The following is a 6751-nucleotide window of genomic DNA, read 5'->3' as shown; positions in this document are numbered from 1 at the left end:
TCCGTTGCCATGATGGCTGGCAATGATCTTATCCCTTGCTTGCTAGCTAGTCAACTTTGGCTAACAGTCATGTCAAAGTGTTGCCAGAATAACAACAGTAGCTGCATTTGCGTTTGTCATCTAAAAGTAATGTGAGATAATGTCTAGATGCTTTTTATAGTGGGGATCAAGTTTATAAGTTGCCTGACTGGTCTGATGAGACAGTGGATTGAGCAGTCAGATGGAACAGAGTAAATAGACATTTTAACGTCATAGATTTAGCCGGTTGCAACTTGTAGAATAGACACCGGCTGGAATGCGGTTTTAACCAATCAGCATCCAGGATTAGACCCACCCGTATAAATCTTGAATTGGATAAGTATTCACCCCTCTGAGTCATGTTAGAATCACCTTTTGTCAGCGATTTACAGCTGTGTGTCTTCTTGGGTTGGTATCTAAGGGGCCGATTCAGACTGAGGAAATATAGGCCTTTGCACTTCTCAGTTGGTATTCAGATTTACCAAGCACGCATTGTGCTCTGCAGGTGTGGCTACCATGCCCTCAATTAATAAATATAATTCAACCACTGAAAACCCTCCCACTTGCCAACCGATTCTTTTTTGTTTTTGTGAAGTTTACATTCAATAGGGTTTTCGGTACATTTATCGAAAGCCATCCCTTTAAATACGTTGTACCTTTTTGATATTTTAATTTTATTTTTTAATTAGAATTTTGTCTACAGACTCAGACTATATCGTGAGATGGGTTGAGAATATTACGGATCAATGAACTTAAGCATCTAAATATATTGATCTCTGTTTCAGCACCAACTCGTAGATTTTGTGGATTATTTCAGACGATGTTAACCTCTCTTGGGTACGTGAGACGTTAGCGTCCCACCTCTTCAACAGCCAGTGAAACTGCTGGGCGCCAAATTCAAATACAGAAATACTCATTATAAAAATTCAGAAAACAAAACATATTTTACATAGGTTTAAAGATTAACTTCTTGTGAATCCAACCACGGTGTCAGATTTAAAAAATGCTTTACGGCGAAAGCATACCTTACGATTATTTGAGAACATAGCCCAGCAGACAAATCATTACAAACAGTAACCAGCCAAGTAGAAGAGTTACACAAGTCAGAAATAGAGATAAAATGAATCCCTTACCTTTGATGATCTTCATATGGTTGCACTCAGCAGACATTCATTTACTCAATAAATGTTCCTTTTGTTCGATAAAGTCTCTTTATATCCAAAAACCTCCGTTTTGTTCAGTAATCCACAGGCTCAAACGCAGACCAAAAAATCCAAATTGTATCCATAAAGTTAATAGAAACATGTCAAACGATGTTTATATTCAATCCGCAGGTTGTTTTTAGCCTAAATAATCGATAATATTTCAACCGGACAGTAACGTCGTCAATATAAAAGGTAAACAAGAAAGGCACTCTCTCGGTCGTGCGCATGAAACACACTTTAGGGTCCACTCATTCAGACTGCTCTTACTTCCTCATTTTTCAGAATACAAGCCTGAAACAATTTCTGAAGACTGTTGACATCTAGTGGAAGGCATAGGAACTGCAATTTGAGTCCTAAGTCAATGGATACTGTAATGGCATTGAATAGAAAACTACAAAACCACAAAAAAAACTACTTCCCAAATTGATTTTTCTCAGGTTTTCGCCTGCCAAATCAGTTCTGTTATACTCACAGACACTATTTTAACAGTTTTGGAAACTTTAGAGTGTTTTCTATCCAAATCTACCAGTTATATGCATATCATACCTTCTGGGCCCGAGAAGCAGGCAGTTTAATTTGGGCATGCTTTTCATCCAAAATTCTGAATGCCCTAGAGAAGTTAAGAAAATATGAATCATTCTAATCAAGTTTGGAGAGCCTTTACGTATTAAATATATTGATGAGTCAAAAATAGTGTTTTGATTTCATCCTGAAAGTTGCCATATTCAAGTTCAATCCATAAAATATTGGAAGGTGAGAGAACGTGGACATGACCTACCCTGATCCTCACTAATCCTGGAACTGTGATGACAACAGTCCAGCCATCATTAACCTCCAGGCTCCAGGTTTAAACCGTCTGAGTTTCATAAGGACTCTAATAGGCTACACGTCCCAAATTATTCCACACCGTTAGTCTAATACGACCCTGGAACGACGACACAGACGTGACCGAGGAAGAAAGGGGAAGGATGCTAAATGTAGGCTACAAATTGAAGGAAACTATGAGTGATAAATGCATGTTGGTGTTACTGATGGTGACTCCCGATAGTGGCTAATATTTAACATGATACACATTGTAAAACTGAAAAGCCTGGGAATACAATTAAAACATTCTAAAGAGCATAAATCAACTGGAGGTTTGGTATATATATTTATAAAAGCCTATAGATTGGGTCTTCAAATTTTCAATCCCCGCAAGTTATTAGGGCATACAATTACATTTCTGAATAACAGCTATTTATAACCTATTTCACTGTGGAAAGGAGCCGTAATACATCTCATGTTGATATGATTTTAATTTGGCCTCTATGTGACTGGTTTCACATTCGTCTCCCAGGGATCATAAGGAAAAATCTAAAACAGCCTACTGTCTCCAAACAGCGAACTCATTTTACCTCTTATCAATTATCAATTACAGTGAATGGTATTATTTCTATCAACAATAAAAGTATTTTATTTCTCCTCTCGACCGTAGTCATGGTTTCCTAAAGGAATAAGTGAAGTTCTGATCCAGTTCTGATCCAAACACTTTGAACAAATTAAGGAGAGGGAGAGCAAGAGAGACATTGTTGTATTACTTTTACTACTTCTTACTTTTAATTCATCTTTCACTTTAAGCGAAAAACTCACCAGAAGCAAAACTTCAACCTATTCAAATGAGCTCGGGGGGAAAAAGTGAATGACATTTCGTATTGTTTTGTGACTACAGTGATGAAACGCACAAATAGAGACGTGTTGTAATTGAGCGAGATTGTACACACAGATTGGTTTGTGGGTTTACTAACGTGTTCTAGTTTGTTGACTGTAGCGTTAATATGGCGCCTGTTCAGACAGCTGTTGTGCACTGAAGGGAAGAGGAGGAGAGTTTGTCGATGCGAGAAGGATTTAGGGCTCTATTCAATCTGCTTTAGCTGACATCAACATAGCGGTTGTTTTGGCGGTGTTGGGTGGAACTGCATTAGAGCTGTCAAATCCACAAGTGACTCCCCGGCATTATACCTAAAGCGGACATTGCCATTGGCTGCACGGAGTCTCCATTAACAGAAATCCAGTCTTGTTAACCAGTTGAAACAGGAATGTGGGGTGGAATCTACACCTCCGTTAGGGGGGATTGGGTGGAATCTACACCTCCGTTAGGGGGGATTGGGTGGAATCTACACCTCCGTTAGGGGGGATTGGGTGGAATCTACACCTCCGTTAGGGGGGATTGGGTGGAATCTACACCTCCGTTAGGGGGGATTGGGTGGAATCTACACCTCCGTTAGGGGGGATTGGGTGGAATCTACACCTCCGTTAGGGGGGATTGGGTGGAATCTACACCTCCGTTAGGGGGGATTGAGTGGAATCTACACCTCCGTTAGGGGGGATTGGGTGGAATCTACACCTCCGCTAGGGGGGATTGGGTGGAATCTACACCTCCGCTAGGGGGGATTGGGTGGAATCTACACCTCCGTTAGGGGGGGATTGGGTGGAATCTACACCTCCGTTAGGGGGGGATTGGGTGGAATCTACACCTCCGTTAGGGGGGATTGGGTGGAATCTACACCTCCGTTAGGGGGGATTGGGTGGAATCTACACCTCCGCTAGGGGAGATTGGGTGGAATCTACACCTCCGCTAGGGGGGATTGGGTGGAATCTACACCTCCGTTAGGGGGGGATTGGGTGGAATCTACACCTCCGCTAGGGGGGATTGGGTGGAATCTACACCTCCGTTAGGGGGGGATTGGGTGGAATCTACACCTCCGTTAGGGGGGATTGGGTGGAATCTACACCTCCGTTAGGGGGGATTGGGTGGAATCTACACCTCTGTTAGGGGGGATTGGGTGGAATCTACACCTCTGTTAGGGGGGATTGGGTGGAATCTACACCTCCGTTAGGGGGGATTGGGTGGAATCTACACCTCCGTTAGGGGGGATTGGGTGGAATCTACACCTCCGTTAGGGGGGATTGGGTGGAATCTACACCTCCGTTAGGGGGGATTGGGTGGAATCTACACCTCCGCTAGGGGGGATTGGGTGGAATCTACACCTCCGTTAGGGGGGATTGGGTGGAATCTACACCTCCGTTAGGGGGGATTGGGTGGAATCTACACCTCCGCTAGGGGGGATTGGGTGGAATCTACACCTCCGCTAGGGGGGATTGGGTGGAATCTACACCTCCGTTAGGGGGGATTGGGTGGAATCTACACCTCCGCTAGGGGGGATTGGGTGGAATCTACACCTCCGCTAGGGGGGATTGGGTGGAATCTACACCTCCGTTAGGGGGGATTGGGTGGAATCTACACCTCTGTTAGGGGGGATTGGGTGGAATCTACACCTCCGTTAGGGGGGATTGGGTGGAATCTACACCTCCGTTAGGGGGGATTGGGTGGAATCTACACCTCCGCTAGGGGAGATTGGGTGGAATCTACACCTCCGTTAGGGGGGATTGGGTGGAATCTACACCTCCGTTAGGGGGGATTGGGTGGAATCTACACCTCCGCTAGGGGGGATTGGGTGGAATCTACACCTCCGCTAGGGGGGATTGGGTGGAATCTACACCTCCGCTAGGGGGGATTGGGTGGAATCTACACCTCCGCTAGGGGGGATTGGGTGGAATCTACACCTCCGCTAGGGGGGATTGGGTGGAATCTACACCTCCGTTAGGGGGGATTGGGTGGAATCTACACCTCCGTTAGGGGGGATTGGGTGGAATCTACACCTCCGTTAGGGGGATTGGGTGGAATCTACACCTCCGTTAGGGGGGATTGGGTGGAATCTACACCTCCGCTAGGGGGGATTGGGTGGAATCTACACCTCCGCTAGGGGGGATTGGGTGGAATCTACACCTCCGTTAGGGGGGATTGGGTGGAATCTACACCTCCGTTAGGGGGGATTGGGTGGAAGCTACACCTCCGTTAGGGGGGATTGGGTGGAAGCTACACCTCCGTTAGGGGGGATTGGGTGGAATCTACACCTCCGCTAGGGGGGATTGGGTGGAATCTACACCTCCGCTAGGGGGGATTGGGTGGAATCTACACCTCCGCTAGGGGGGATTGGGTGGAATCTACACCTCCGTTAGGGGGGATTGGGTGGAATCTACACCTCCGTTAGGGGGGATTGGGTGGAAGCTACACCTCCGTTAGGGGGATTGAAACCCTCATTATTTAGTCTGCTGATGTTTAATCTGAGCGTCATTATGTCTGTAGGCTGCACTTTCTCCTCCTGAACAGGTGTGGCTTCGTGACAATCGCAAGAGCAGAGCTCACCGATGAGATGCTCCAACAGCATTTCCACCTCCATCACTGCCAAAACGTCTGCTATCACCGGCTAACACTTGATCTGATTGAGTCTAGGCCTTTTACAACTAGCAAAGTGATGATGCTGTATGTGGCTGCAATGAAGGTCAACTGGGGAGGTGTTTACTTTAGTTCTGTTACAAAAGGTTTCTTAAGCAAATGGACCGAAATGGGGAGGGACCTACGGCGAATTTGTCCAATTAGAAACTCTTGTTTAATTAGCGAAACAGAACATTTTGCAACTGATTGGACAAATGATTACACACTAGATCAGCTAGATGCAAGAGGGTGCAAGGCAGTATTTAATGTGTCACTGTCTTCTTGATTACTCAAATTATTCTCTCAACCTTTTCACCTACATTGGGTGAAATCATGATCATCATGATGGGTAGAGGGAACATTAGAGTATCATGTAGTAGCCTAAACCTATCACTGTTACATTGAACTGGGTGAATATGAATGACAGTAACCTAAACCTATCACTGTTACATTGAACTGGGTGAATATGAATGACAGTAACCTAAACCTATCACTGTTACATTGAACTGGGTGAATATGAATGACAGTAACCTAAACCTATCACTGTTACATTGAACTGGGTGAATATGAATGACAGTAACCTAAACCTATCACTGTTACATTGAACTGGGTGAATATGAATGACAGTAACCTAAACCTATCACTGTTACAGTGAACTGGGTGAATATGAATGACAGTAACCTAAACCTATCACTGTTACATTGAGCTGGGTGAATGGAATATGAATGACAGTAACCTAAACCTATCACTGTTACATTGAACTGGGTGAATATGAATGATAGTAACCTAAACCTATCACTGTTACATTGAACTGGGTGAATATGAATGACAGTAACCTAAACCTATCACTGTTACATTGAACTGGGTGAATATGAATGACAGTAACCTAAACCTATCACTGTTACATTGAACTGGGTGAATATGAATGACAGTAACCTAAACCTATCACTGTTACATTGAACTGGGTGAATATGAATGACAGTAACCTAAACCTATCACTGTTACATTGAACTGGGTGAATATGAATGACTGTAACCTAAACCTATCACTGTTACATTGAACTGGGTGAATATGAATGACAGTAACCTAAACCTATCACTGTTACATTGAACTGGGTGAATATGAATGACAGTAACCTAAACCTATCACTGTTACATTGAACTGGGTGAATATGAATGACAGTAACCTAAACCTATCACTGTTACATTGAACT

The sequence above is a fragment of the Salvelinus namaycush genome, unplaced genomic scaffold, assembly GCF_016432855.1.
Source record: "Salvelinus namaycush isolate Seneca unplaced genomic scaffold, SaNama_1.0 Scaffold2147, whole genome shotgun sequence".
Lineage (NCBI taxonomy): Eukaryota > Metazoa > Chordata > Actinopteri > Salmoniformes > Salmonidae > Salvelinus > Salvelinus namaycush.
The sequence above is the reverse complement of the archived record's forward strand: the minus strand, read 5'-3'. Positions refer to the sequence as shown.